At 40.6% G+C, this 20,115-nt stretch overlaps 1 long non-coding RNA gene across 1 annotated transcript in view; it reads left to right on the top strand.

Moving 5' to 3' along the window:
* Positions 1-307: 307 nt before the first annotated feature.
* LOC135191757 (uncharacterized) overlaps positions 308-20,115 on the top strand; it is a 48,989-nt gene continuing 29,181 nt past the window's right edge. Inside the window, exons 1-2 of the long non-coding RNA XR_010308867.1 lie at positions 308-484; positions 1,252-1,364. This is a non-coding gene — a long non-coding RNA (uncharacterized LOC135191757). The remainder of the gene's footprint in view (positions 485-1,251; positions 1,365-20,115) is intronic.

The following is a 20,115-nucleotide window of genomic DNA, read 5'->3' as shown; positions in this document are numbered from 1 at the left end:
GAGAAGGGCATTCTTGAAGACAGCCTATGCCACAATCCTGTTACTGGGTTTATATCAGTCTCAGCTTTTTGAAATGCCAAACAACATTTTACATGCAATGGATTTATTTTCTCTCTTTTCTAGCTAGAATTTAAATTAAGGATTTTCAGAAGTAGTTGCAGTCTGAAGAGCCTCATTCTCCTTTCTGAATCTTTCAAAGTCACTGTGCTCAAGATGAGGATATAAGAAATAGGAAAGTAGTTTGCTTCATCGATTTATTGTGGATTACATGTTGCTAATAATTTCTCACAAAATATTTTAGGCTAGCCTCTCATTCAACTGAGGAAATTTAATATACCTCTTCCAAGAGACTGCCTAGATGAGAAAAAAATCAGTGAAGAAGTCCATTATACCGTTCATCAAATGGATCTTTATGAGGATACTGGAGATGTGATTTGTGGTGCTATTTAGGATACGTTGCATACCACATTATTATAAAGTTCAGGTTTGTAATTTAATTATGGGCCAAATTATCTTCAGTTCTAAGTTTAGTTGCAGTGACTAGGCCAAGCCTGACAGCTGATATAAATTATGAATTCTAAGTGGTCTGGGTGTCATGAGCTGCAATAAAGGCTCTGTTACATAATTTTATATTTCATGTGGGACTTTCAGAGTCACCTAAAGAATGAAATGAGCTGCTGAAACCTTGTCTGTTATGCTATTAAGTGTTCCTAGTGAAATTATTGCAAATAGTTAATTCTTGCAAAAAAAAAAAATATTTCCAGAGGAAAAACTTGTGACAAAGGGTCCATAGTAGTGTCATCAAGCATAGAGATTTTTTTTTAGGGCATTTACTATAATTTTTTTAAGGCTTATGTCAGAATACTGGGCTGTAATTATCTTCCATTACTTCTTGGTAACTCTGAATTTTTCATAGATTTCCTTTTTTAATATACTTCGGTCTTTTTTTGTTATTCACTTCCCAAATTTCCTTCTAAGATTCTGTCTTTCACTTGTGGTAATTTCTATTATTTTCCATCAGGGCATGATGCTGTCTGCTTTCAAAAATACCTTATTTTCCTTTGATAGATGTATCCTATTTAAGAGAAAGATAAACACATATATGTATGTGCATATATAATGCTTATGATGAGTTATGTATTGAGGAAGTCTCAAAATTGACTGTAATTAGTTTATATAGCTTTTACTTATGACTGGTTTTCTTATTCTAATCCATCCTTAAATTTCTCATTCTACTTTTTCCTCTTGCAGGAATAATGCCCCAAATCATATAATGGTTATAGAATCTGTGTATTACTTTTTGATTCTCCGTTCCTTGACATGTTTCAGAGAACAGCCTCATTTTTAATGGCTCTTTATCACAGGTAGTCTTATTCTTTTATGCTTCCACAAACAGAGTGCAATGCGTTACCTTTCTTACACTATATAGAAGCTTCATCTTCTGTCATAGGAAGACAAGGAATGGAACTGGAGGTTGTCTTTTGTATCAGGAGCACTCCTCCAGTGCAGCATAACTAAGCTGAGTTTAATCTGACAGGTTTCTTGAGCAGCAGTTTTATGACAGGTATGAATCAGTACAAGCTTCATGACTTTCCATTTTCTTTCACCTATGTAATAATACATCAAAGCTGATGGTTAAGAAAAATGAATGCTTTCACTTATTTTTACAAAATATTTCTGCAGAAACAGGGGAGGTAATTATGTTGAATTATGATATAGGGGTTACCCTGTAGGACTTAGAGATGTGACTAACAGGCCTTTGTTGGCAGGGGATGAAGGTGAGAGAATTGCTGGTGAGGAGGGCCTCTCAGATAGCAGTAGTTGACAGCAGTCTCTTAGTATGTTTTCAGTTCATTGTTCCATGACCTAACAGAATGAACATTTCTGAAACCAAAATGCATTTGCCAAGAGAAATGCAGGCCAGTTGACATGGTATCTGTTACTCTATAAAATGAAAATTTAGAGAGAGAAAAATCTCAGCCTGTGTCAGGATATGGTGAGAACCAGCTCTCCCTAAGGGACAGGTTGCTGAGAGAGATATTATGCCTGGAAGAACAAAGGGTCTCACTCTCCAGGGCCTGTCCCACCACTCCCAAATGAGTCAAGCTAGAGCAGGTTTAACCAATAACCCAAACCATCAGGCAACTTTGTGATGATAAGATATGTCTGAGGTCAAGCAGGAAGACAGGCCAAAGGTCAGTGTCAGGACTGGGTCCAGTGAAGGTAATGAGGATCAGACACAGACTGGTGGCGAATGGATGTGTCCACAATGACAAGATGGGTGAAATTTGAAAGTCATACTGCAAGTCAGGGTCAACAGGATTCATATCTGTCAGAGTGAATGTCTGTCCTCTTTTCAGTGATGTGGTATAAGATGCACTAGAATCTGTCATGTTTGTGTATCCCATGAGTAGTCTCATGAGACTCCAGATCTTTGTCTGTTACTCCTGCGGCCACCATTAATCTGAAAGAAAAAAATCCATGATTCTCTGTTCATCAGTCTCTGAAAATTAATGTAAATACATATCCAAATCTGTCTACAAAACTGCTTTCATTCTTGAGTTCATTTCTTCTTGTTTTGAAAACCATGCTGATATCAATGAAGTGGAAACCTCAAAGTAAATATAAACTTTGACAAGAGTAGCACTTAAGCAGGGAGCCATCAGGAAGTCCATCACTGTACCCTAGTAAGTGCTCACAGAGTTGTTATTTACTGTTATGTTGTGTGAGTTGCAGATCTGGACATCAGATAGAGGCATGTTTTCCAGATAGGAAAATGTCAACAAAGATCCTTTTAAATCCTGTTAAAAGAGAGGGACTGTGAAGACCTGCACAGGCTTGCACGATGCTTGACTGTACTGGGGGATTAATAAAGGCAGCAAAGATGTGATAATACAGATGCATAATTTTGAATGGAGAATATGTACTTTCAAAACAACTACAACATGGAAAAACAAAGAACATTATCCCAAAAGTGGTTCAAAACATGTACAATTAAGAGTAGCACAGTAATCAGCTGTTTTGCTTTCTTTACTGGGAGTAGTAATAGAGTGCCAAGATGCATGATTCTCTGAAGAACAGCATGCACAGTGCAATAGCAGTGTGCTGGGCAAGGAGCTCAGCAGTAAGAGCAGCAGGCAGGTTGATGTATGGAATGGTCTGAGAACTGATCATTGAATGATACTGATCCCAAATAAAACTACACTTTTTATGCATATCATAAGTTAATTCATCCTCCACTCTTACATTCATTCACTGGCTACTGCTAGCTCTACATATTTGATGTCACCTCCTTGGGCCATGCACATGGCAAGTCAGTGATACTGTTGGTGACAAGTGTTGGTATACAACAGCAGCCAGACAGAGAGGGATCTGGGGGTGCTGATTGATACCTGCCTGAACATGAGCCAGCAGTGTGCCCAGGTGGCCAAGAGAGCCAGTGGCATCCTGGCCTGCATCAGGAATGGTGTGGTCAGCAGGAGCAGGGAGGTCATTCTGCCCCTGTACTCTGCACTGGTTAGACCACACCTTGAGTACTGTGTTCAGTTCTGGGCCCCCCAGTTTAGGAGGGACATTGAGATGCTTGAGCGTGTCCAGAGAAGGGCGACGAGGCTGGGGAGAGGCCTTGAGCACAGCCCTACGAGGAGAGGCTGAGGGAGCTGGGATTGGTTAGCCTGGAGAAGAGGAGGCTCAGGGGAGACCTTATTGCTGTCTACAACTACTTGAGGGGTGGTTGTGGCCAGGTGGGGGTTGCTCTCTTCTCTCAGGTGGCCAGCACCAGAACGAGAGGACACAGCCTCAGGCTGCGCCAGGGGAGATTTAGGCTGGAGGTGAGGAGAAAGTTCTTCCCTGAGAGAGTCATTGGACACTGGAATGGGCTGCCTGGGGAGGTGGTGGAGTCGCTGTCCCTGGGGCTGTTCAAGGCAGGATTGGACGTGGCACTTGGTGCCATGGTCTAGCCTTGAGCTCTGTGGTAAAGGGTTGGACTTGATGATCTATGAGGTCTCTTCCAACCCTGGTGATACTGTGATATACCTGAAAGGAGAGAGTATTTCCTAATTCCATGAAACAAATAAAATACACGAGGAGTTTTGTATCATTTATGCATCTTCTCCAGCTGTGGGAAATCTGAAAGGTAAAGAACTAAGCTAAGCTCTTCCTGTGATTAATGACATAACACTTAACTGAAGCTCTTACTTCAGTTAGTGAAGAGAAACTAGCATCAATAAAAGGCAGTTCAACCACTCTTAAAGTATTAATCTAAAACAAGTGGAAGGAAGAACCTTCAGAGATCCTTCTCTTTTTCACCAGCTATAGAATACACTTCAATACCTGATTTAGACTAGATTAATAATTTTTATATGTGGAAGGTAGGTTAGGTAGATACCTGTCCTGGAGTCCTGTGCACCTCTGAATTCATCTCCCTCTGTGGTTTGAATGGGAGAGGAAAAGGCGGGAAAAGACCTATGCCCCCCCCACCCCGCCCTGCAGGCGTGAAGGGGGGGAGCAAGGGGCCCTTCCGGCACGAGGGGTGCCCGCGCTGGGATCGGGCTGGGGATTGGCTGTGATCTTCACGCCTGGGCAGTGGTAACTCTGCTCTTGGTCTAGGAAGGGTATAAATATTGGGGGACTTCCCGCCTTGGGGTTCTCCCCTGCGTGGATAGACTCTGCAGAAGGAGCCCCTGGCGCTCTGCTCCGAAGGAGCTTCCCACCATTAGCACCCTTTATGCAGGCTCAAAAGGCCTTAACGACCCTTGGACTGCCTCTGAAAGAGAGCGAGGGGACAAGCAGCTGGACCGCCCTTCTTTCAGCCAGCCTGGCTCACCTGTGAGTACCTCTGGGTCAGCTTTATTATTAACGGGGAATGCTGTCATTTAATAGCTCAGCCTTTTCCAACTTCTGACTTCCAACATAGTGTCATAAATAACTTGCATGAACACCAGTTTGTGCCTGTTAAGGCTTTAATAGAGTTTGCAGGAATCAAGCAATCAGGCCTGGGCACGAGGGGAGACTGATCTACCCCAATGCACCCCCTCTGGCTTCAGTTTTCTCTTTTTATACCCTATTCTATTACATATTTACTAAGTTCTAAGAAAAGGTTGGGTTTTCTTTATCAGTTCTTAGGAATGTGAGATGTCTCTTCCACACAGGTCTCCTTTTATCCGGTGGTCCCTCTGGTAATCTTTGATGAAGTAAGGGGTCTTGCTTAAGTGTCTTCCTCATGAACTTCAAAGTCCTGGTTCTTCTATTTGCTCATACAGCAAAGGTGGCACCAGGAGGAATGCATTTCCATTTAAATATGCAAAAGACTATCTCTTCCACATGTCTCCCTCCTTTGCCAGTCTAATTACTCTTATCTTTAAGCTTATTGAGATGGTGGTGCAAGCAGGAATGCAGTTTCATTCAACCCCCCCTTCCTCCTTGTCTGTGACCCCTTGCCACGAATTGATCGGATCAAACATATGATTCTATATATATTTCTCACAATAGTCAAATTACCTATGGTATCCTTGTAGATCTTCTCAACCTAATTGAAACTGCTAATTAAAACTAAATTAATTTCTGTGTCTAGTTTTGGGGGCAGGTTTTCGGGAAAACAAAATAACTCTCTTTCTATATAAAATTCCTGCCTCAGCCACATTCATTCCCTGCCTCCACAACAATACCATTTTCTCAAACTATTCTGGAGGCTTCAGCAATTTGCAGTCGATAAATTTCCCCCTTTCCACTAGGTTTTATTAGACCTATTAATTCAGAAGATGTAGAAATATTTAAATAGCAGTGTTAATAACTTACTGGAATTAAGAAGGTTCTCATGTGATCTTCAGAGAATAAAACTTTAAATAATCCTACTTCCAAGATAATCTAGGCATTTTTGACACCAGTTTTTGGTAGGCTGAAAAATTGAAGATGGTGTTTTCTCCCAAAAGGATTAATGACTGCTCCCCTTACTCCTTTTGCTGCAGTCTATTACAATAGATATTATTATGGATATTAAACCACTTCAAACACTGTGGGAGGTGTTAAGTTGCAGATATATCCTCCTATTGTACAAACTTAGTCAATGGTTAAAAGGATTGATGCTGCTAACACCCTCAGTGTTCTAGGACGGTTTCTTGCCAAAAATCTATTACACCTGTTTCCACCTTCCCCAGGCTCCCACTCCCATATTCTGTTACAATATATTGTTGGGTTTTTTTTTCACTTGCAAAACTTGCCCTTCAACTTTGGAAACCTTTGCAATATGAAGAAACTAACCTTATTTGTTAATCAGTGCATGACAGAAGTCCCAGCGTTGATTTGTTAGATTTCTAAACACTTTGTATATTCTCCCCAGATGGCATTCACTTCATGAAGAAGTCATCTGTAAGCATCCATGGGCAGCTTGATTATTCCTTTCTTTTTCAATCCTTCTTTAGAATTCTCCTTTTGCCTCAGAAATGTAGGTTTTAATTACAGCCTCTCTCACTGTTAGGTGCTGCTTCTGATTTGGTTTCTTATCTCCTGTCTCTAATCTACAAAGAGATGTCAAGGTTTGGGGGCATTGCCTTGTTTTCAATCAAAACACAGCTCTAGGATGTAGGCACTTGATCTCTTAATACTTACATGCTAAAACTAGAGCACCTGAACTCTCTTGGATTTCTAGGCTTTTTTCTTTGAGTTTCTTTCAGCATTTATATGAGAAATTTCACCAGAATAGATATATCAGGAAAAGAATACGTGCTTTCCAAACTTGATGATCCACTCTTCTAGGAGGATAAGAAAATCACTAAGTACCTGTTGTAGTTTCTCAATATTCACCAAATATGTACTGAATAATACATATTTTGTAGTAGACATTGTTCAAGACAGCTTTCAGGCTTGTGATCATCTATAGCTTTGAACTACCCATGTGCACAGCCTCAGAACTGACTGGTTTGTCCCCATGTCTATTATTATGGCTTGTGAGAAAAGTTTGGGATGGATATAATTATCCATTTGTGATTTAGGTGGAAACAGGGAAAAAAAATGGCATGTGTATCTAGATCCAAAGTCTTGTACAACCATTTCTTTTAAATTGGGAGATTATACAAGCTATATGCATTCAGAGTCACTCTTATGTAAATTATATCTTTGCAATCACTTAGGAGTTGTATCACATTAATCCACAGTGACAGTGTTCAACAGAGTCTAAAAAGTTGTTTGATTTTACACTTTGTAACTGACAGTTCTTGATTTCCTGTAGTACTTTGGATCACAAGCAAACTCTTGTTTCAGTAACTGCTTATTATCTGGACAGTTATAGATGAAATGCAGAAATTTTCGTGGTTGGGTGATATGATCAACATTCATCACAAGCTAATAATGATGATTTTTAACATCTTAATTGGAGATCACACAACTCTGTGTAGTGTGAAATAAGATGTCTGGATGATTGCAGAGATTTTGACTAGTCCTTGTGCTGATAGCCTGTGGGAGGTTTTAATATTCTAAAGTCATACCAGATGGGCAATCTGCTGCAGTATCTACCTTGGCTCAGTTTTAAGCTACAAGAGTTTGATATCTGATGTCACCTCAAGGGAAAAATAATAAACAGCTGCACTAATGACTTTTTTTTAATCTCTCTACTCTTGATTTACCTAGTCTTTGACTGATGCAGTAGTCAGCTTAGGGCAACTGTAGAAAGGCACAGATCTTCTACAATACTGAGGTATAAAAATGCACAAAAGGATCAGAAATGGAACTGGGGAAAAAAAATTACCTGCCCTTTGCACATCATCTAATCCTGTGTGCAAAATCTGTGGTTGCAAAATGGGTTTGGAAAATCATACAGGTATAAGAAAAATTAGCAGAGCAATCACAGCTTTAAAATGTGTATTGCAAAAGCATACAGATTACATTTTGATTAATTTTTACAACTGCAAGAAATGTAGTCAGTTTTCTAGATCAATGGAGTTATTTATTTTGGGACTGAGTAGGCAGCAGTACCCAGCACTCCCCTATTTCAAGGTTTTGTAGGATAAATGCTTTCATAGAATATTCTATGGAAACAACCTGAATTAGTGTGACTTTCGTAGCCCTCAACTGCAGTCTCCACACTTGGTCCTTCATCCATTTTGATACTGGACAACTCATTGCTTCAGGTATTTTATGGTGTTGTGTATCTTTTTTCATTGTGGACTTTTACAGTTCATCAGTTGGGTGATTCTGACCAGTAGGTTATGCAATGAGCAGAATAGAGGATATGGTAAACTTTTTGAACTGACTTTCAAATTCAGTTTGAGGTTTTTTACTGTTTTGTTTGTTTGCTTGGTTTTTGGCGTTTGTTTTTTTAATCAGTCACTTCAGACTACAGGAAATATGTTAAAAGAGAGAGAAAAATGTAAGGAATTAGGATCTGCTATTGTAAATGGCTGAGTTTGAACTACAGAGCTGAAGAAGGAACTGCAATGGCTTCTATTATTCAGAAGCATTTACAACTGGTCACTGAATAAACAAAGTCCCATGTAAGTGCTTTGCTGCAGTGTGTCTGGTGAACAGGAACACAGTGAGTAAATGGCAGAAGAAATTGTCAATAGGTTGGAAATTAGGTTTGATAGGTTGAAATAGGTTCTATAGGTTGAAAATTAGGACATATAAAAGACCACTGGAACTTTCTCTTGGATTGTGAAAGACAAAACGAAAAATTAAGGAGCACATTTGCCCTCTAAACACTGAGTGAGAAGGACAACAATCACAAAGTCCCTTATTTCTGACTATGTCTGATTGTGTGTCACCTGTTATGCTTCATAGTTTTTAATTAACTCAAGCTAATTGTTAAATAACATCCTTATGATAATAAACTATGAAGCCTAAGTGAGAATAGGACCTTCTGCACAAGAGTGAAATGCATGAACAATGCATTTAAAAATGTGACCATGTGTAAAAGTCTTTGAGTGATTGGGGTAGGTTGGGAGGAGGGTCCCAGGTTCCCTTAAGGAAACTGCAGAGACTAAGTCTCGTCCCAGGGGATGGACCTGGTCATCCAAGGACATTGTAATACTGTTATTCTATTCTGCTTTCTGGCATGATTGCTTATAAGGCAGTGTCTGGTTGATATTGCTCCCTTCTCCTCCCTGCCTTTCCTCCCTTCACAAGTCCAGTAGACTTTGTCTAGCTTGTGGATGTATTGATTCTGCCTGATTGCCTTTTGCATATATGCACCTGCAAATGGAATCTCCCTTTAAACTTCCAATCAGTGTACAGTGTCTTTATTCTTACTCTTCAAAAAGAGTAAGAGTCATTTCTGTCCTTCAGACTTGGGTAGCTCATGGCCCTAAACTGATACAGTGATACAGGAGTCAAATGTATGATGCTGGGAAAGAAAGGACATTCGATGAAAGTCCAAACTGAAACTGGAACACACAACTAAAGGTACAGAACTAGCACAGAAAAGGATGACCTAGCCAGTCTTTGCATGGGAACTGAATTCAGGTGGGCCCCAAAATGCAGTTAAAGGATGGTTAACAGTGCTCTGATACTACAGACTTAAGGACAAAGAAGATGATAGATGTATGGTAAAGAGTCGCATGGTTTCAGATTTGGATACAGAACTGAACTGACCCCAGTACTCTGCAGAGATTGAGTGATGACAGTGTGTGTCCATTAGAGCAGAAGACTGTGGTAGTCACTGATTCTGGTTAGTCCCTCACTACAGCAATATGTAGGAATCTCTAGAGTAAAGAGGCATTCACCTGGGCCTTTTTTCCTTTCTAAAAATCAAAATGTGACACTGGGACAGGCTGGGAACTGCTGAAAAGCCACTTTCTATTTGCAGGCTGTTTAATATATACCAAGTTAGGAGACTAAACTGCCAACATTTTCTCAAGTCAGGACAAGATGCTGGCAGAGTTCGATACAGTTTGCTGTTTTCATCAAAAGTTCTTCTACCTCTGTCATTAAAACCCACATTGGTTTAACTTTTCTTTTTTGAGAACCCTAGAAAACAAGATAGAAGTAAGAAAGAAAGTTACACAAGACTCTGTGCTAGCATATTCTGGAGTAAGGTACATTTGACTTGCCATGAGCAGACCAAAAAAGCAGACAGATGGAATGATTTGTTTTTAAAATGTGGCTTGCTGAGTTACGGTTCTTCTCTTTGAAAGGCCACCAATAATCCAGTTACATTGATTTTTAATAAGAGTAGTTCATATTGTTGGACTCAAATACAGCATATCCAAAGTGGATTATGAGAGACAAGACTGCCCTATGCCTGAGGTCTGCTCAAGAGCAAATGATGCCACATGTTACACACCTCTGAAGTACTGATAAATGAAAAAAATCCTTCATAGACAAAATATCTCATTTTCTAAATGAGGATTTTTTTTTTTTCATTGAGATGCACAGTAGAGTACAGTGAATTAAAGGCATTTTGGAGTTTTGTAACTGAATGTCATTCCCTTTAAATGAGGTACTGGCAGTTAGATGGCTTTGATTGCTGCCAGCTGTCAATACCCCTGAGGAAAGTAGAGATACTTCTGTGATGGAAGATGAACAAGAAGCCTGCTGATCAAACAAATCACAAGTTGTCAGAGGATTTCTGAGTTAAACAAAGTAGATGTGTGTTTACACTTTTCTAGTCATAAACAAGCTGTCTGTGAGGTTCTTTTTCCTGTGGAGAACATCTCATTCTCCAGAATGTTAACTGTTCCTTGTAGCCTCTGTTGTTATATTTATAGCATACATGCCCATAAATGGAGACTAAAAGAGCTAAACCAACCATTCAAAAACGTCTGTCCATTTTCCTTGGTAAGTACCATTTAAACACACAACTACTTATTGCTCTTACTTGTAGGAGGTGGATATATAGGCTAGAATTTCCAAACCAGATACAGCATGAAATACGCAGCTAATTCATGGTTCCAACACCTGCTGTGCAGCGCAAGTCAGGGATTGGTGTTGCACACATTCAATTGCCTGTTAGTTTATTTGTGTCTAATTTAGAAATACACAATATATTTTGCCCAATTTTGAAAAATGGGGTGTCCCAGGGAGGTGGTGGAGGCACCATCCCTGGAGGTGTTCAAGAAAAGACTGGATGAGGCACTTGGTGCCGTGGTCTAGTTGACTGGATAGGGCTGGGTGCTAGGTTGGACTGGATGATCTTGGAGTTTAATTTCTGCTGGCTACCTTTAGAAACCACAGTACCCTTCCCTTCTCCATAAATACTCTGTTCACCTCTATATCCTTTTTCCATAAATACTTTTTTTTAATTGTTAAATTTACTCCCTTCTAATTTATGTTCAAGACTCTTGGTTTACCCTTTACCTTCCCTAGCCTACTTTTTCCCTAGAGGGGAAACCAGAGCAGGGAGAGAGCTCTGTCCCTGGAGGTTTTGTCCTGGAACCTTAAACAGTGTCAATATACCCATAATTTCATAGTACTAACATGCATTTACTACTGGAATGGGCTGCCCAGGGAGGTGGTGGAGGCACTGTCCCTGGAGGTGTTCAAGAAAAGACTGAATGAGGCACTTGGTGCCATGGTCTAGTTGACTGGCTAGGGCTGGGTGCTAGGTTGGACTGGATGATCTTGGAGGTCTCTTCCAACCTGGTCGATTCTATGATTCTAAGAAAAGTCTAAAAAAGAAGGTTAAATCTTTCTTTACACCTATGTATTACCAAGGGATTGAGAACAGAGTGTTTCTTGGAGTTAATATGTTCTCATTTAGAACCTTCAATGCTAGGTGACACATTTTAAAAGTAAAGCTGGTAAATGTTGGGCATAGGTAAGAAATCGTTATAGAAACATCTACTGAGAGGACATTTCTAACCATAGCTGTCTTAATAAAGAATAAAGAAACAAAGATCTAATTATCTTACATGGTAAGGGAATGTGAAGTTTCTGTCTATTCTATTCTTCAGATAGAAAATAGTTGTCTACCTTTTTTGTACTAAATGGCTAGGCTTAATGGAAATTAGACTCAATCAATATGAGAATATATCTGAGTGCTGAAGGAAATAGGAAAAGAAGAGGGAGAGAGAAGGAGAGAAAGAAGGGAGAAAGAGAGAGCAGGAGAAATAATTACCACCCCATAATCCTTCTTTGGGGTTGGGGGTAAGATACATCCTGGGCTGTGGCTCCCCAGTAAGCCGCCATAGCCTGGGGCTTTATTGTGTCCCTGGTTCTTTCCTCATAGCTCCACTTGACTCACACCAACAATTCAGAAGTGGATTTCCAGGGGGTCTTCCATGTGTCTGCAGAGGTCAGTGCCTGAGCAGCCTCTACTCCTTTTTGCCACACACTCTCCACCACACGCCCTGGGCAGTTGCTGTCTTAGTGGGCAGAGAAGACACATCAGGCAAGTCATTCAGGAGAATCTTATTTTTGTTGAGACACTGTGCTAGTTTGAAGCTAGCTAGAATGTTTTGGTGAGAAGAACTAGATTACAGGCTGTGAAAGAGAAACAGTGGTGATGTCAACTTCACTCATAGGCTTGCTGAGAGGTATAAGAGCAAGAATCCAAACATAGATAAGGGAGTTCGAGCACAGCCTACGCTCTGAGCTGCATTTCCCTCTAACCTCACCCTCTGCCTCTCTGATTAATCCAATTGCTTCCTAACTCTCTAGCTGATCTCCATTCTTCCTTGGGCCACAAGGCAATGTCTGGGGTAAGGTAGAGGGGTGGGAGAAGGTGGAAGGGTGGTTGGGAGCCCCTCCTGGGGACTCAGGTTTCTGGGAGGGCTGTTGTGGTTTTGTATTACCTTTTACCTTGTATATTCCTATATATAAATATATGTACTGTAAGTATCTGATAGTATATTAAGCTAAGCTGTAAATATAAGCTTCATTCAAATTTCTAGAGCCAGCTGAGTTTAGTCTGGGTGATTTCCAAAGTGGGAGTGGGTAACACCCAAACCACCACAGACACTTCTCAGTTCTTAATGTAATCATCACATCACCAGGTGATTTACATGTTCTAGAGAGTATTCTCTCAGACATCTGAAAAACTTATTTATGAAACTGCCTTCTGGGCAACCAACCACTGTAAACAAATTTCTCTGAGTTTATTAAAAGCTTCTGAGAAGCCACAGTAGGAAGTCCTGTAGTGTTATACATCTTATTTGTCAGTTGTGTTTCTGCATGGAGATTCATACTATCTAAGTTAGGAGGCTAATCATCAAGGCCCCCTGTGCTTTCAATGAAGCAGTCCTTAAATCTCTTTGAAGATGTAGAGAAATCCTAGAAAGCTCCAAACTGAAAAACAGACTGGACTGAACAGCCAACAGCAATCATATGAGAAGGGAGCTAGTGAAGGGTTAAAAGTCAGAGTGACAGTGTATCACATTCTTTAGATGCAGGTATTCTGCACACATTTCTCAGTGATGCTAACTTAGGCTTAGCTATATGTACAGACCAAGGCAACCTAGACTAAGAACAGAAGTTCTTAGAAGGTTTTTGCTTTCCAAGTTTTCTGTGGTGTCAAGAAAACAATACCCCTAAATGGGATTTAGGACCCAAGTTCATTTTAGCTCATGTCACTATGATGACTATGCAAAAACAAGTGCAAGCTGTAAAAAAAAAGTCAAGAAAGCTGTGCTGGTGTAGTTAATTTTAATTCTAGATCAAGAAACAACTGAAATGTGCTGTGGCTGTCCTCCCCAAATGTCCATTCCTTTCCTGTGCTTGCCCAGTGGTAGATGTGAGGTTGGTATTTGCATTGTCTAGCCCTGACAGAAAGTTAGTGGATGTATGGACATGGTAAAGAAGTTCTATAGATGTGGCCAAAGAAGTGCCTCTCACAACTGATGACACAACACATACTGTTTTCTGGACATCATGTAAGTTGGTTTGCTTTTACCTCTATGATGCTCAGCTGGCATGGGCACCTGACTGAAGCTGGCTAAAAGGAATTCACTCCTCTTTTGTGCTTTGAAACTCCTAGCTGAGGTGCCTTAGTCTTCCCTATTCCTTCCTTTTGCTCTGAGGGGAGCTTTTATTCAGTATCTTCATCAAGATACTCTTATTTTTCAGGCCTTATGGCTCAAATGTCTGACCACTCAACACCTCAGAACTTGAGTGCACTGCACTTCAGAACAGCTCTGCAAAGCAGGCAGGCTCACCACTGTCTCAGAGAAAAAGGAATTGAAGGCTGAAGTAGTTCTAATGACTTCTCAGCAGCCACACACTGAGGGAAAAACTCCAGTCTTATATGCTGTAACTTCCACAAACTAGGTGTGTACATGTTTTGTGCTTGGGATGTGTGTGTGTCTGAGATCCAAGCAGAGGCTGTGCCAGTGTTTGGGGGATCTCTGAATGTGTGTGTCTTTGTGAACCTGTAGCATGATGTCTGTGCTGCACTAGTGACCTTCTGCTTCTGCCAGCCCAAGAGAAGGGCATGTAGCCCTCTGTGACTGGGCTTGGTGTGGGTAGTGCTGAGGGCAGTGCCTTGTCTGTGGCTCTTCACATCACCAGCCATGTTTGTGGCTGTTGCAAAACCTGATTTAGCTCAGGTGTTGCAAAAACCCTGATTTGCTTGCTGCAGGAAACATGGGTAAGGCCGACATAGAGCAGTGTGGTCAAAGGCAAGGCCACGTGGACTCCAGATGATTCAATGTGAATTATGCCAGAGACCTGTATTGATCATTTCAGCTCTCAATATATCCCTCAGGGCACAAGGCACACACCTACACATTAGCATAATTAGTCAAGGACAACCCACTCTATCATCATAAACCATGCCTTGTTTTTCTCATTAATGAGGTGTCTGTTATCTATCCTTTCTGAGATAAGTTAGCCAGCAGCTGGTGGGAACCAAGGTCAGCATCTGTCTGTTATTGTCCTTCTGCACTCCATTCCCACATCCTTCTTCACTTTATTCCCACATGTGGCCTCTGTGTGTGTGGCCATGTCTGTAATGGCATGTATGTGTCCATGTGTCTCTGGGGTCCATGCTCAGCTTTGCTGCAGGTTGAACCTGCAAATGAGACAGCAAGTGGCACATCCTTCAGCCTGGGAAGAGGTCCAGTTCCCAAGGCTCTAGTGGCAAGGCAGGAAGGATTCCCAGACCAGTTGCTGCTAGAGGTGGTGGCTGCTTGTAACAGCTCTTAACATTATACTTTTATATCACCCTGTTACCTGGGTGCTTCCAAAAGTAACATTTTTTTTTGCTTCTCGTATGATCCCCATTAAAGTTACAAAAATATGCTGCTTATGGAGTGATTAAGAGCAATATTTTTGTTATTCAGTCCTTTTAGGTTTTACCACTTAAAGAAAAAAAAAGTCCAGATTAAATCACTGCCAGTGGGTTTGAATCTTCTCATAATCTTGTAGTTGATAAAGCTGGAGCCCCTGTAGGGCGCATGAGGCCATGAGTGCCCTGGAAATTGGGAATTCTTTTTAAAAAATAAGGGATAAAAAAAATTGTTTGACATTTTTGAAATCTTGGCTTGTGACACGGTTAATAGCACACAGCAGATGTAACATGCCACAGAGGCCACAGCTCACCAGCTGAGGTGAGCTAACTGAGCAGAAATCACAAGGAAAGATTATACCCACAGAAACAGTTTATTATAAGAGAGCTGAAGGGCATTGGCCGTGAATAAGCTAGCAAAATTTATGCCATAGTTTAACCATCACTTTAAACTCCTGAAGCTGCCAAAAGAAGCATTTCAGCCTTCCCCAGATTACTTTTTCTGCTGCTGTGTGCACACAAACAGTTGTGCTGGACAAAGGGAGGTGATAGCAGAGGGGCAAGCAAAATAAATATTCCATTTTTAACTTGGATCAATTTCTCTGCCTAGTTTACCACCTGGAAGCACAAGCTTTTATGTTGGCACAAGGATGGGCATGAATGGCTGAGCAAGAGAACACAAGTGGATCTCGTTATTCAGCTGGTCTGTGCTGCATAAAAATGGCTGCAGAATTATTGTAATTACTTTGTGGATAAGTAGGAAAATGGATTTCCTCATAGTACACAGCATAGTTTAGGTTGGAAAAGACAACTGAAGGTTACCTAGTCCAAACTTCTCATCACAGCGGAGCTTGCTTCAAAGTAGTTGAACTCACTCAAGGCTTGCCTCAGCTACGTTTCGAAAGTTTTGGTGGTGGCTAGCCTCTTCAGTTCTTTGGCAGTCCTTTTTTTCCCTTATGTCCAACTGGAGTTTATTTTGACAACATCTCTCATCTTAGGAAGCCCTGACCTGATTGCTGTATTTCAAATGCAGCCTCCATAGTGCTGAATAAAGGGAAATAATCAACTCTTTTGACCTGCTGGCTGTGGTTTTGCTAATGCAGCCCAGTATGTGGTTAACCTTTGTCGCAACAGGGCATATTGCTGGTTCATGTTGAACTTACAGGCCATCAAGGTAGCTTCTTCACTGGTCCTTGTCAGCAAAGCTTTTCTAGCCCTGTCTGTTGCAATGAGTGTTTCCTCTTACCTTCCAGGTACCTTCCTTCACTAGCCCACGTTGAAACTAATTCCTTGTGGTGTCTTAGCCTTTTTTTTTTTCCTTTTGGACCCTGGAAATCTGCAATTTTTTGTCTTTTTATATCTCCATCTCAGTCTACCAAGATTCACCATCCCACTCATGCTTTCTACTCATCCATAATCCTTTTCTTTGGTAGTTAAGACTAACATAATAACAGCAAAACATTTAAAGTTGCTAATATAGAAAAGAGTGGAAAAGCATAAGAATGAAGAAATAGGTGATCAGCAATTACTAGGACTGTGGCATAGATAGCAGATTGTACAAACAATCAAAACAAAGACTCTGAAGTAACATCTGTTACTAACATTAGAATACTGTTGTCATGTCAGATAAAGCTCTTGTAAAAGTACATTTTGCTCCCTTTGTAATGATTTTGCTTTTGAAATTACTCTGTGTGAAACTGTGTTTAATCGTTACAAGTGTGACTATCCCTACGCCATTCAAACGCCTTCTTCTACTTCACTTTATTTCTTATCAGGAACAGCACTCCAAACAGTTGTCTCAGTGTTCATATCAAAGCAGACAAAACTAAAGGACTCAGCTGCCTTATGCATTTTTTCTTCATGGCAGAGAACAAAAAAGATATTTTCAAGTGCACTAGGTGTGTTTGTAGTGCCTTGCCCATTGCAAGGCAATTTCTCTACTCTAACGCTCTGCTTTGCTCATTCTTTCCTCCATTGTTACAACTGAATTAATAAACCAGCTCCTTGTATTTTTGTCTCATAAATGGAATGTTCTTCAGGAACAGAGTAAGAATATGTGCATAGAAAAAAGTCACCTCTATTAGAAAAAAAAAAATCTTCCTTTCAATAGTGAAATAAGATTTAATAAATGACATTATGTGAAAAAGATGAAACTACTTTTTAAATCACCTTAAAGCCACCAACTTTCACCAGCAAAGTAATTTGGGGATAATTTCTGTCATGTTATTTTTTACTCTATAATTATTTAAATACAGAGGCATGCCTAATTAAGGCATCATTTTAAAGGGAGAAGAAACTGTCATAGCAAGATTAAAGCATGAAGATTAGCTTCAGTAGATGTTCTATATTCTGCAATACTGTGGCTCTGAGAAACCAATCTATTGTGTCCTTTTTTCCTTGCAGCACACTAATAGTTCAGTTTGTTGTTCTACCCATCTCAAGCATGCTAAGAAATGACTTTGTCATTATATCCATATCAAACAGCAGCAGATTATTAGACCTGAGTTTGACAGGGTGGGATTGAGCAGCACTTAACTGAGCAATGATGACAGTTCTAAGTTCGTGTGGTTTGCCTGTGAAGATTTCCCACCCATTTTGTTCCTGTTTGTTTTTCTCTTTCCAGCTATGTAGAATAAGATGTGAAAAATTATACATGCAACATTTCTCAGAATAAGTATGAGCAGTTTCATGAATAATTCATTTCTGCCTTGTATGACTTCATTATGTCATGTATAACTAGTACTTTGTACTGTCAGACTGAAAAGCTACAAAAAAAAATGTTTAACCTTGCAGTATAAATTTATAACTTGTAATTTGAAAAGTTACATGATCTTGCACAAGTCCTAGCATTCTCAAATGTGCTTTCCCAGATTCCTTATTTAAGATAAAAATGTACAACACTTGGAGCTGTTTTTCCACTCACAGAGGCCTGCTTTTTTTAGAAACAAGTTATGATCTTCATTGGCCTAACAGTTTGTCCTGAAGTCCTGTATACCCCAAAATTCCTCTCCCTCTGTGGTTTGAATGGGAAAGGCTCACCTGTGAGTAAACATTAATGGCTCAGCCTGATTAATAGTGGGGAATGCTATGTTTAATAGCTCAGCCTTTTCCAACTTCTGACTTCCAAAATAGTCAGATTACCTATGGTATCCTTGTGGATCTTTTCAACCTAACTGAATCTGCTAATTAAAGCTAAATTGATTTCTGTATACAGTTTTGGGGGCAGGTGTTTGGGAAAATAAAATAACTCTATTTTTCTATAACATTCCTGACTTGGCCACATTAATTCCCTGCCTCCACAACACAGTTCTCATAAAGAAATTACTTTCAGCTATTGGTCTTAATTGTGCAAGAAAGCTAAAGCCACAGCTAAGTATTTCATCAGTTATGTCAAGGAACGTAATATTACAACCATCTTCTCAGTGAGGAATCTCTGGCACTACTCAGAATCTAACGAGTATTGTTCTCTAATTGCCTAAAGAAAGAAAGAGACAACAACACTGCTGTGAGTGTGCTGCGGTTTGAAGCTGGGAAAGTGACACAGCTAGTCTGGTACCTGTGCCTCATGCAGTCTCCTCTTAAACACCTTCAGGGATGGGGACTCCACCACCTCCCTGGGCAGCCCATTCCAATGCCAGTCACTCTTGCTGTGAAGAACTTCCTCCTGACATCCAGCCTGAACCTGCCCTGGCACAGCTTGAGGCTGTGTCCTTTTGTTCTGTCCCTGCTTGCCTGGCAGAAGAACCCAACCCCACCTGCCTACAATCTTCCTTCAGGTAGTTGTAGAGAGCAATGAGGTCTGCCCTGAGCTTCCTCTTCTGCAGGGGTGTTGGATCAGAAGGCCTTTGGAGGTCTCCTTCCACCCCTAAACCATTCCATGATTCCCTGTTCATTTGCCTTTGGCAGATGGGAAGAGTCCAGCCAAGTGCAGTGTGGGGAGAGCAAAGCAGAGCTGCCAGCCCTGCTGAGAGGTTTCACTTTCGCATTCTTGTTGAATGTCAAGCACATTGGTGGGCTCCACTGACAAGGTTGACCCCAAAACATTAATTCTGTCCCCCCATTTTTAGCAACACTGGATATCCACCTCACCCCTGCTGCTCTCCCACCACCTCCATGGGTGACCTCCATGGGTGTCCATATATTAATATTTTTTCATAGAGTTTCATAGGTGCCAACCAGAGAATGGGTTTCTGGAGAAAATGTTCTAAAAGGATAGTAAGTTGCATGTAGGTCAGTTTGTCTCTAGATGTCCTCCTGCAGAAGCAGGAGTGAAAACAAGCAGCCTTGCTCTTCTTGCAGCTCTCAAACCATGCAAAATGAGTTGCAAGGGCCTACCTTCAATAATACTGTAATCCACACATAATAAGGAAATAATACTAAGGACTCCATTTTAGACACCAAAATCAGATGCCTGAAATTTCCCTTTAGAGGCTTTTTGATGTCCACACCTCCCTCCACTGAATATAGAAGGAACCTTACTTCAGTAAGCCCTTACTTCAGTCTTGCGTCCTTCTAACTTCAAGGTGGAGACAAGTGCAAAGTAAGTCTCCATGTCTGCGGTTTTTTGGTGTGTGTTTTTTTAAGTGTGAAATATGTTTTTTTCTAAAGTGACTGTCAAAAATAACAAGCATAAACTGGCGTTCATGCAAGTTAAGGCTTTAATAGAGTTGCAGGAATCAAGCAATGTACAGGCCTGGGTGCATGGGGAGACTCTGCTCTACCCTAACACACACCCTTTGCCTTCAGTTTTCTCTTTTTATACCCTATTCTATTACCTATTCATTACTAATCCTAAGAAAAGGTTGAGTTTTCCTTATCAGTTTTAGGAATGGGAAGTGTCTCTTCCATGCATGTCTCTTTTTATCCAGTGGTCCCTCTGGTAGTCTTCAGTGATGAAGAAAGGGGTTTTCCTCAAGTGTCCTTCCCATGAACTTCAAACTCCTTTGTAGTCTTCTGTTTGCTCA

The sequence above is a fragment of the Pogoniulus pusillus genome, chromosome 3 (genome assembly GCF_015220805.1).
Source record: "Pogoniulus pusillus isolate bPogPus1 chromosome 3, bPogPus1.pri, whole genome shotgun sequence".
Lineage (NCBI taxonomy): Eukaryota > Metazoa > Chordata > Aves > Piciformes > Lybiidae > Pogoniulus > Pogoniulus pusillus.
Note: the sequence above shows the minus strand (reverse complement) of the source record. Positions and strands in the feature narration are given on the sequence as shown.